The sequence below is a fragment of the Marmota monax genome, unplaced genomic scaffold, assembly GCF_021218885.2.
Source record: "Marmota monax isolate L192 unplaced genomic scaffold, Marmota_monax_Labrador192_F-V1.1 WCK01_AAM20220418_F8-fsc00138, whole genome shotgun sequence".
Taxonomy (NCBI): Eukaryota; Metazoa; Chordata; class Mammalia; order Rodentia; family Sciuridae; genus Marmota; species Marmota monax.
In genome coordinates this window covers 557,536-569,581 of record NW_026692763.1, presented here as the reverse complement: position 1 = coordinate 569,581, position 12,046 = coordinate 557,536, and the positions used below count along the sequence as shown (strand labels likewise).

At 45.1% G+C, this 12,046-nt stretch overlaps 1 non-coding gene across 1 annotated transcript; it reads left to right on the top strand.

Annotated features, from left to right (window-relative positions):
• The first annotated feature begins 6,162 nt into the window (after positions 1 to 6,162).
• LOC124094346 (small nucleolar RNA SNORA38) lies at positions 6,163 to 6,293 on the top strand. Its single transcript, XR_006852201.1, has one exon. It is a non-coding gene; the product is annotated as a small nucleolar RNA SNORA38 (small nucleolar RNA).
• Positions 6,294 to 12,046: the final 5,753 nt, after the last annotated feature.

Here is a 12,046-nt window from a genome sequence, read left to right as displayed (position 1 = left end):
ATTTTTGGCATCACTGTTATAAAATCGGGATGAATGGGTGCTATGTAGGTACTAGCAGTTTTTCACAGCTCTCCCTGCTACATATGCCTGCACCTCCTGTCCCCAGCAGCCACCTCTACAAAGTAAAGGGAATGAATTCAGCAAGTGGTTGCTTGGGAAACTTACTATGAACTTTTAATTTTTGTTTCAATAAGAGTTCTTATTGTGGGGTATGGTAGTGCTTGCCTGTAATACCAGCAACTAAGGAGGCTGAGTCAGGAGGATCAAGTTTGAGGCCAGCCTCAGCAATTTAGTGAGACCCTTAGAAACCTAGCAAGACCCTGTCTCAAAATAAAAAATGAAAAGGGCTGGGGATGTAGCTCAGTGATAAAGCACCCCTGAGCTCAATTCCTAGAATCCCCCTCCTCCCAAAAAGAGTTCTTATTTCACCATAAAAAGAAAGAATTCATAATTTTCCACAAAATGCTAGGCCACAGAAGACATGTATGCCAGTAGGTGACATGACAATGGGAAGGGTTCAGACTAGTCACTGCTGGTTTGTACACTGCTCTGGCTTTACTGATTTTGACACCATTTATCTGAGAGCTGCCAGAATTGTTCACTTAATCTAGAAATGGAGATCATATGCATATAATTTTAAAAGAGAATTTAAAGCTTGCTTGTCAATAAGCCCATAAATATTACAAAAGGAAATTAGGCCTTTCCAAATGCCACATACCAAGCCATCCAGGAGTCAGTCCTTAGCTTTCCCTACCAGTCTTTGCAGGCAGCTTCAACAAGGTTGAAGAACAGAATATAAACTGCCTTTCCCTCCAGGCCACTGTCAATACTGCCCCCACTTGAAAACAAGGCTGATATTCCAAGCCTCCCCTGCTTTCTAAATAGTTTCTGCAAGTGAGCCGGGCATGGTTGCACACACCTGTAATCTCAGCAGTTTAGGAGGCTGAGGCAGGAGGATCGCAAGTTCAAAGTCAGACTCAGCAACTTATCGAAGCTCTAAGCAACTCAGTGAGACCTAGCCTCTAAATTGTATGTATGTGTGTGTGTGTGTGTGTGTATACACACACACACACACATATATATGGGCTGGGGATGTGGCTCAATAGTTTAGTATCCCTGGGTTCAATCCCTGGTTCTAATCATAATAATAATAAAAATTAATATAAATAATTTCTGAAAACTTGTATATCCATTGTGCAGAAGGGTCAAGAAACATCACAGGGATCATCCTCATGAAGGTCACTCCTGGAAAGTATGCTCTGGGAATTACGAGGAAACCCAGGCTGAATCCAGTGGGAACTTCCAGTAAATCCTCCCTCACTTTGTTCCCATCATCAAACCCAGCCCACGCTGCTGGGAAGGGTGTCTTCTTCTGCTTTGAAAAGTGGAGGACAAGTTTGACAAAGGATGAGTACTCTCAGAAGGGGCAAACTCCAAGCAGCCTAAATACATGGGGTCAGCCACATTTATCAGGTAGACTAAGTGAACTGCATGAACCCATATTTTGATTATTGGTCTTTATCTACTCTACCAGAAATAGTGTCCTAAGAAGAATGATTGAGACAGATAATATTTAATGCATCTTCTATGTCAGGCATTCTTTTATGTGCATCAATGTGTCAACTGTTTTAACTCTCCAAATAGTCCAGTGAATTTCCTGAAGTTTCTCCCTTTTTTAAAAAAATAGCACATTATTGATTATATATAACAGTGGGATTCATTGTGATTTTTCATATATGCACACAATATAATTTGGTCAATTTTATTTATTTATTTTCAAATATTTATTTTTTAGTTGGAAACAATATCTGTATTTATTTTTATGTGGTGCTGAGGATCGAACCTAGGTGCTCGCAAGTGCTAGGCGAGCGCTCTGCCGCTGAGCCATAAACCCATCCCCCCAGTCAATTTTATTCTCCAGTACTTTCCCTTTCCCATTCCTTCTCCATTCCTATTTCATCATCCCAGTGACTTGGGAGGCTGAGGCAGGAGGATTGCAGGTTGGAAGCCAGCCTCAGCAAGTTAGTGAGGCTGTAAGTAACCTAGTGAAACCCTGTCTCAAAAAAAAGTGGGTGGGGGGCGGGGCCTGGGGATGTAGCTCAGTGGCAAAGCACCCCTGAGTTTAATCCTCAGTACCAGAAAAACAAAAACGAACCAACCAGCCAACCAACCAACCAAAAACCTCAAAAGAGCTGATGTATCAACAGCACTAACAATAACAAAAATAAATTACTTTTGACTTTCAATTATGACTCAAAAACAAAACAGCCTAAAGTCCAAGTTTAGGCCATGTCAACCTCACCATTGCACTATGAAACACATGTAAAATACATAAATGCTTCCTCAAGACCCGTAGAATTCCCAAAGCAATCACTCTAATGTAAGAGCCAAGTGATCACATGAACCCTATTTGCACAAAAGTCAGGAAAGTCTGGAGTTTTACTGCAAGATGGCCAGTGGCAGGGCCAGCTTGGAAAAATATTAACTTATCAAGACTGAACATGAGTCTGGGCGCAGTGGTGCAAGCCTGTAATCCCAGCAGCTTGGGAGGATGAGACAGGAGGATGGTTAGTTCAAAGCCAGCCTCAGTAACAGTGAGGTGCTAAGCAACTCAGTGAGATCTTGTCTCTAAATAAAATACAAAATAGGGCTGGAGATGGGGCTCAGTGGTCAAGTGCCCCTGAGTTCAATCCCCTGTACCCCTCCCCCCAAAAAAAGATTGAACATGAACGTGAAGAAGACACCGTGCTAAGAGGTTTGCTGAGATTACAGGTGTAAAATTTTTTTTTGTAGTTGTAGATGGACAGAATGCCTTTATTTTATTTGCTTATGTTTATGTGGCGCTAAGGATGGAACCCAGTGCCTCACTCATGCTGGGCAAACACTCTGCCACTGAGCTACAGCCTCAGCCCAAAAGTTAAACCAATTCTTAATGTTGAGGAGAACAGGATAGAAAAGAGACCACAAACAGGTGGACAAGTGGCCACTAACATAGCAGAGTCAAACCCTAAACTGTCAGTAGAGAAACAATCTTCTTCATACTATGGGGTTCTCAAAAGACTCAGGTCTTGGAAAGACTGGGACCTCTGGACCTGGGAAGACAGGACAGATCAGGGGAGGAGGATGAGTGTGAGGAGGCTAGGGAGCAGCAGGTTAACTCATCACCTTTTCAAAAGTCAATCCTGCCAGGCAACTGCCCCTATTCACCCCAGCATTGATTTGAAGATTTATTGTTTTGAAAGATTTATTAGGCAACAGACTGAAGAAAGATTTGTTAGGCAACAGACTGATGCTGGAAAAAGGCAAGTTAAGAAATTGGAGGTGAACTAAAGATGAGGATACTCCATCCCACATTCCTTATTCGTCCCTTAGGAGGAGAGGAGATTGGAAGACCCTGCTCTGAGGAAGGAATCTGCTCAAGAGGAAAGACCTAAGGTCCTATTATCAGGATTCTCAGCCCAGGTTGATCACCGCTCATCAGAGTGACAGCATCACAAAAGTCTCAGCCCTGAATCAGCCTTTCAGTCCAACTCTTAATCAAAAGCAACTGGACCAATGGTTAACATTTCTGTGGAAAATCCACATTGTGGAAGGTAAAGATCAGAGGCAATACTAGAAAAACAAGGAGGAAACAAAAACCATGCAAGGAAGAGCAACATTAAAAGCTCTATCCTGGGCTGGGGATATAGCTCAGTTGGTAGAGTGCTTGTCTCACATGCACAAGGCCCTGGGTTCAATCCCCAGCACCACACACACACACACACACACACACACACATACAAAAAAAGAAGCACCATATCCTTTAGGTATGGTGGCACATGCCTGTAATCCCAGCAATTTAGGAGACTGAGGCAGGAGGATCCCAAGTTTGAGGCCAGCCTGGGCAACTTAGTGAGACACTCAGAAACATGAGACCCTGTCTCAAAGGAAAAAAAAAAAGTGGGAACTGGGATATCACTTGGTGGTAAAGCACTCCTGTGTTCAATTCCCAGTACAAATAAAATTAAAAAGCTCTATCCATGTCCTCAAAGAGGTGAGAAAAGATCAGTATCCACAAAACAAGAAGTGGATACTATGAAAGGAATGCTTAGGGGGGAGAATCCTAGCTAATAATAAGGACCTCAATTGAAGATTTGGGAGCAAAATGAGGAAATCTCCCAGAAAGTAGAGCAGAGATGTGTGTGAGTGTGTGTATGTGTGTGTGTGTGTGTGTGTGTTTGGTGCTGGGCATGGAACCTGGGGCCTAAAGCATGCTAGGCAAGCACTCTGCCACGGAAGTACACCCCTCGACATCCGTATTTTATTCTGAGACAGGGTCTTGCAAAGTTGCTGAGGTTGGTCTCAAACTTGCAATCCTCCTGTGTTGTTGGGATGACAGGTGTCACCATCATACCCAGCTGTGGAGCAGAGGTTTTGAGGACTAGTCCAATGAGTGAATAAAAGAATTCCCAAAAAGAACATGATGGAGGAAATCATCAATGGAAAAATTGGGGGAAATTTTTAGAGAAATAGAAATTTCTGGATTAAAGAGATCTGTCAAAAATTCAATGCAAAGAATAAAAACAGACTCAAAATGAGGAAAATCATTTTGAAATTTAGAACCTTGGAGACAAAGAGAAGATAACACAAGCTTCCAAGAGAAAACCATTGGTCACATGAATGAATTAGAAGCCACAGTGGTTTCATATTTTCATGAGCAACACTGGGAGCTCAAATAGAAATGGCCAAGACCATCGATACTGTAAAAAATATTTTCTGAGAAGTGATTTTGAACAGGACATCTATACTCAACCCAATTGTCAGTCTGATGTTAATATGAAATTAAAGGTATTCTCCTATGTACAAAGGCCCATGATTTACCTCCCTTGTGTGCTTCCTCTCTCAGGAAGTTGCCAGAAGGTATGGTTTGTGCAAGCCAAGGAAAGTGCCAAGAAAAAAGACAGGACCTCAGGAAAGAGCAGGTCAAGTGGTGGGTGTTTGCTGTCATTTGGATCTCAAATGTCTCTCAAAGACCCATGTGTTAAAAAGGCAGCTTCAGCTGTGGTGCTTATTGAGAGGTAGAACATTTAGGAGATGGGGCCTAGTGGAAAGAAGCGAGGTCACTGGGGGCGTGGAAGGGGGTATGGAATGCCCGCCACTTCCTGTCTCTCATTTTGTTTCCTGGTGTCCAGGAGGTGAGCAGCTTACTCTACCAATGCTCCCTCTAGGATGTGCTATGCTGCTATAGGCGCAAAGTAACAAGGGTCAACCAATCATGGACTGAAAACACTGAAACTGAGCCAAGATAAACCTATTCTTATAAGTACTCTAAAGTATATATCATAGAGACAGAATGCGAACACAGTGCTCTAAGGGAGGATGCTATTGGGAGTGCTATTGGGAGACAGGAGGATGTCCCCATCATACCCCTGTGACATTCCTTCCCACTCCTATCCACTCTTTACCAGAGTTTCACATTGTGTGGGAGTTTGGCCGTCAGATAAATTGCATTGAGCAATTCATCATTTTGGCTGAAAATCACAGGCCAGAGGGTACCATGAAATTAGATTTCCTGGCAGATGCTTGGTGATACTCCATCCCCAGCCCTGATGCTCTCTGGGTGGAGGAAGTGACAGATCAGAAACCTGGAGGAGGGCTGGGGATGTAGCTCAAGCGGTAGCGCCCTCTCCTGGCATGCGTGTGGCCCGGGTTCGATCCTCAGCACCACATACAAACAAAGATGTTGTGTCCGCCGAAAACTAAAAAATAAATATTAAAAAAAACCCTGGAGGAACACAAATAAAGTTCAGAATGGGGGCAGGAGGAAGGTGAGGGGGAGATTCCAAACCACAGGTACAGGACTGGAGGCATCCACACCTGTATCCACCCCCAAGGTAATGTTGTGGGAAAGAACGCATCCATGAAACGGGAAAATCATATCAAAACCCATCAAAAGGATTCTTCATATCTGTTCTCCACTAATGCAACCCCTGTGGACATTGCGTCTAATTTGGGCATTAAGTAATACTTCTTGCATATCCACTGACAAGGATTCAGGCCAACTCTGATAGCTCAGGGGCAAGAATGCACGGAGACCAATGCTCTTCCACGCTGCTCTTGGATAAATATATATGGTACCACTTCTCTGCGGAATCACATCAGTTTGCAATAGCTATTAAGGAACCCTCCTACAAAGGCGTGTCTTTGGTTCCCTGTCTTTGGACGCGTAAGAATTGGAAGAAAAAGAATTGTGGATTCGGGGAAATCTGGGACCAGCTTTCTCCTCGCAGGTTCAGATCAGTCATCCCACATAGAGGGGAAAGAAAGAAAAAAAAAAAAACAAGAAAAAAAAAAGTGGGCTGGGGTTGTGGCTCAGTGGTAGAGGGTTTGCTTAGCACCCACGAAGCCCTGGGTTCGATCCTCAGCACCACATAAAAATAATTAAATAAAATAAAGGTATTGTGTTCAACTACAACTAAAAAATAAAATATTTTTTAAAAACAGGTATTAAGGAGCTGTCAAATGTACATAGCCTTTATCCAGTAACTTTGCCTCTGGGATATTATGAAGCAAATCAGAGTTGCTGGCAAAGATTTATGTACCAAGTGTTTCCTGCAGCATTCATTTTCTTTTCTCTTTTAAAGTTTTTAGTTGTAGATGGATACAATATCTTTTTATTTATTTATTTTTATGCCGTGCTGAGGATCGAACCCAGTGCTTCACATGTGCTAGCCAGGCTCTCTACCTTGGAGCTACAGCCGCAGCCCCAGCATTCATTTTCAATTGCCCCATATTAAAAAGAATACAAAAAGAATAAAGAAAATCAGGTAGATCATATAGTCAATCTCATAGAACATGTTGGAAGGAGTTTGGATCCCACAGAGAAATGCTGATGCTTTCTGCTGAGGCCTCACTGGCTCCCTGGGTCCCCAGGTCCCTCCTGCTTTTCACTGTCTCAGCTGCCTCTTCCCTTCCTCTCCTTATCAGCAAACTGTGAGCTGTCCCCTGCCCGCCTCCTTCAAAAACCCAGTGTTTTCAATTCTTTCCTCCCTCTTTTCTGAGGCAGCCACACCCTCTGCCAGTCCTGCAGAAGCTGCCTTCCAGCTGCTGTTCTGGGCTTCCTCTCCCTTCACTTCCCCTGCATCCCTCCCTCTTCTCCTCTGCCTCCCTCTCTGCCCCCTCCTCAACCTCTCTCTCCTCCTGCTTCAGGTCTACTGTCTCCTCTCTCAGGGATGACTCTGGGGCTTTCTGCTTCCCCAGGAGCCCACGGTGCAGACCCAGTCAGATGCACATTGTGGAATGATGATTGATGTCCTCAATCCCTGCTGGATCCTCCAGCAGACTCCCTGCTCTTGAGTACAAAACTCACAGCCTTTCCTGTGCAACTGAGTTTGAGAGCCGCTGGCCCTGCCAGTCAAGGCCTGACTTTCCTCAGGCTCCTTAGGAACCGGGAGGAAATTCCCTGATGGGTTTCTCAAACCACACGTTCACTGCCCACAATGGAAACACCTGTACCTGGGAGCCTGCAATATGCCTTGGGAAACACCCCCTTTCTGCCACGCTCCACTCTTCCAGGCTGCTCTCTCTTGCCATACATCCTCCCTCTGATTCCCAGGATAGCTGGCTTGCTGCTCAGCACCCCTTGGAATCTCAGGTTGCTGAAGGGCCCTGACCTGGGTCAGGCCTCTCAGAGGGACTGTCTCATGCCAATGCTCTAGAAGGAGAAAACATCACCAGGGGAAAGACTGAGTTTCTTGCATGACACAGTCAAGGAACTGAGCAGCAGCTCTGGGAAAGGCACCCTGCCACTTCCCTGGCTCCCAACAAAGTCTGTTTCACAGGACTTCCTTATGCTCTCAGGGATGTCTCCGCAGAATGAGCCAGACTGACAGCACTGTCTGTCAATTGTTCCCTTCTGAAAACGGTAACCAGGTAACAGCAGTGTCAGAATACACACAGGGTCTGTATTTCTTTCCCCTGCCCACCCCACCAAAGCTCATAATCTTGTCCCTTCAGAAGCACTTTGAATCATTTGTTGCTGTTGGGGGATGTTGATAGGTCTCTGAAGTCACTTTTCTTTTTAGGTTTTGGATGAGCTCCCGGTCCTACATTACTACCCGCTGCTCACACTGATGTGTGCCCAGGTCCAACTCTGCAAGGAGGATGCAAAACAGTGAAATCTCTGTGAACACTTCTGGAGCATCAATTCTATTATAAGATTTGTGAGAAACAGAAATTTATTAAGAACCGTCTCTGCCATCCCAGAAACATGGAGGAAAGGACAGAGAAGAGCAGGGCAGGGGGAAGTGTCCCAAGGAAAAACAGTCTCGATGTCTCTTCCAGGTGGGGTGGTGGAGCCTCCTTGTCTTTAGATGGTTCCAGATGGTCTCACGGCTGGAATTCATGAGAAAGCCACACTTGCACAACTCCCTATGGCAGCTGTTCCACATAAATGAGATACCTTGTGACCCATCTTTCTGAGGAGATAGATATGTTAATAAGCATGAGTTCATCATGTGTATAGATTTCTCTAAACATCATTGTACCCCACAAATGCATACAGTTATGATGATGTGCCAATTGAAAATGACATCAATAAAAGCTTATGGAAAAAATAAAAGGCTGGGCTGCCTCACCTCCTTGGTTTTGCGGGTAACTCAGCTGTTCAATTTCAATGAGACTCTTTGTTTCTGAGTCCAGGGCCTGTCGTTTGGGCTGGCACATTGCAACGTATTTGGAGAATACAGGTGGCCATCTTTCTATTCACTGCCCTTGTTATGTTAGGGGTAGGGGCTGTGGTCACATTATGGGGGTCTTGGTGGAGGAGCCTTCTTCTGATGATGTATCCTGGGTGGACTTCCTGTTCTCTGCCTCCCACCCACTGCTGCTCATCCAGGGGCTGCAAGGGCATGCTGGGAAGCTATGTTGGGGGTGAGGGTCCTCCCTTGCTTGTAGGCTGCAGGAATGGCAGGCTGACTGGCTCTTCTGCTGCCCTTCAGCCCTGATGGCTTGTCCTTCTTGGACAGCTGATGCTCATGGGACAAGAAGGGGAAGGAGCGAAGGAAAGGCTCCCTGGCACTCTTCTTTGGGTGGAAAGTGAAGCTGGAGGGGGACCGACAAGGCCCAGCCTCTGGATACACACACACTTAACTGAACAGTGCAATCTGTTCTCTGGGTTGTCTGGAGATGGAGCATCAGATATGTAGCCATTGTCTCATCAAGCTTTCTGGTGACCAAGGATACCCAGGTAACACATGGGCCGTAACCCATGACAGATATGACCCTCATATCGAGAGGTCCAGGTGGGTGGGGAGTGGCTTGCTAGAATGATTTGAGGAATATTCCTCACCCATGGGGCTCAGCAAAGGGTGACCTCATCTCCTGTGAGTCTCTGTGTGGGGTACACAGTCAGGATTTGAGTGATGAGACTTCCCTCTTTGGTGGACAGGTGAGAAGAAATGCCATACCTTGGGTGCAGGACTTGCTCCCTCATCTGCATAGCGGTGATTCTGTTAAATGGAAGATACCCCATGAGCATGAAGTACAGGAGGACACCCTGTACATCAGAGGTTCCAGGCATCCACTGTAAGACTGTCCTATTCTTCCCAGGGGTAGAGTTTGTTGGGCAGTGAACCTGCACGCCAGGACAAAGTTGCAGAGTTTGATGTTGCCTCCTGCATCCATCAGGATGTCCTCTGGCTTCAGGTCTCTGTGCGGGATGCCCTTCTCATGGCAGTTGTGCATAGTGCATGTGATCTCCAGAACACTCTCGGGGCCTCCTCCACCTGTGTGCCAGTGGTGTCTGGGAGGTGGCACAGCAGCTTCTGCTCACTCACATGCTCCGTCACAACACTGACATTATCAAGGCTTCAACAATGCAAAACACCTGATCCCATTTGGGTGTTCCATGGTCTTCATGATATCCACTTCAGATACAATGTGGGCCATGCTCCACTCTACCTATGGCAGGGCTATCACTGTCCCCTTTGGCCCTGTGATGACCAGTCAGGTCAGTTTCACTGCCCTGCTGAATGTTCCTCAAAATCCAATAGTGGAGCCAGGTGCAGTGGTACATGCCTTAATCCCAGTGACTTGGGGGGCGGGAGGATCAGGAGGTGGGAGGATCGGGAGGCAGGAGGATCGGGAGGCAGGAAGATCGTTGAGTTCAAAGCCAGCCTCAGCAGCATAGGAAGGTGCTAAACAACTCAGTGAGACCCTGTTCTAAATAAAATACAAAATAAGGATGGAGATGTGGCTCAGTGGTTGAGTGCCCCTGAGTTCAATCTCTGTTACAAAAAAAAAAAAAAATTCAATAGTGGCATGTGAGTGTACTCCTAAAGGAGGAGCTGGCTGAGAGGCCCTGCTACACTCTCATAATCTGGCTATTCTATTCTCACTATACATCCTAAAGCAGCAATACCAACTAAGGATGCTAGATAGAAACAAAACCAAAGATAATAACAACAAAAATCCTGAAAAAATAAAGGGTAAATAAAAAAACAACCAAACAAACAAAAAACTCCCAAATCAAAAAACCAATCAAAAAACCAAAACCAAACCAAGCACAGTAGTGTGTGCCTATAATCCCAGCGGCTAGGGATGCTGAGGCAGGAGGATCGACAGTTCAAAGCCAGCCTCAGCTAAGCACCTCAGTGAGACCCTATCTCTAAATAAAATACAAAATAGGGCTGGGGATGTGGCTCAGTGGTCAAGCCCCTGAGTTCAATCCCTGGTACCAAAACAAAACAAACAAACAAACAAAAACCCAAAACAGAAGGACCAAACTACCAAATGAGTTATCTATCTGTGAGTCCACCAGGTTAGCACCAAGAGCTCCCTGTACTTATGGACAAAAACTCAGCCATAGTTAGGTCCTTGTACAGCTGGTGTTTGTAATCCCCCCTCAGTGGCTCCTTGTGAGGTCAGAGCAAGAAATGGCCCAGTGATGGCTGGGCGTAATCCACAGTGACTGTCTCACTTTATGGCCTCCAGGAGATTTTCCATTTTCATAATAAGAAAGGACTCGTGGTTACCATGAAGTTAGTTAGCAACTTTGCTCCACTACATTCTTCCTGCCGTGATGTTTTGCCTCACTCAAGGCCCAAAGTGAGAGGACCAAGCAGCCATGGATATTTTGTCGCAGTGACAGAGGGCTTACTTATACTTTCCAAAGCCACCAGCCTGCTCAGGAATAGGGGCTTCTTCTGAAGAAGGTGAGGGGCCCCTGAGGAGGACTGAGCAGAAATCATATGGTCGGATTATCCCTGGCTCCTGAGTGAGGGGTGAATTGGAAAGAAGTCTAATGATAGTAAGTGTCTGACTTCATGCTGGGTTTATGTATGTGCTCATAAAATGCTCACAATCATTTCTGAAGAAGGCACTGTTATTATGCTCATTTTACAGAAAATGTTGGTGCAGGGAGTTTAGCTTCCCCAGCCAATGTTGCACAGTGGCTAAGTGGCAGAGCAGGATTTGAATTCTGGTTGTTTGGATGCATGACTTACCCGACTGGAGGTGGAGGGGTGGGTGGTGGGGAGGAGTGAAGAAGGTGTTGCAGGGATTGGAGTGAGGGATGAAGGGAACCTGGATTAGGTCAGTGTCTGCAGAGGTGGAGGGAAATAGATGAAGTTGAGATTTTTAAATTTTTTTTTTTAGTTGTGGATGAAGAAATAACTTTATTCTGTTTATTTATTTATTTATATTTTTTAAAAATTCTTTTTTTAATATTTATTTTTTAGTTGGACAAAATATCTTTATTTATTTATTTTTATGTGGTGCTGAGGATCCACCCAGCGCCCCAAGCGTGCTAGGCAAGTGCTCTACCGTTGAGCCACAACCTTAGCCCCAAGTTGAGATTTTTTCAAGAGGTGAAATTCCCAGGACTCATGGATGATTGGATGAGGGATTATTGTTTTAGCCAGCTTTTTTGCTCCTGTGAACAAAAGACCTGACAAGAATTATTTTAGAGGAGGAAACACTTATTTTGTCGTCGTGGTACTTTATAGGGTTACAGGTGTTGTGGGTTTATAGGGTTACAAGTCTGTAGAGAATCTATAGCAAGGAGTAG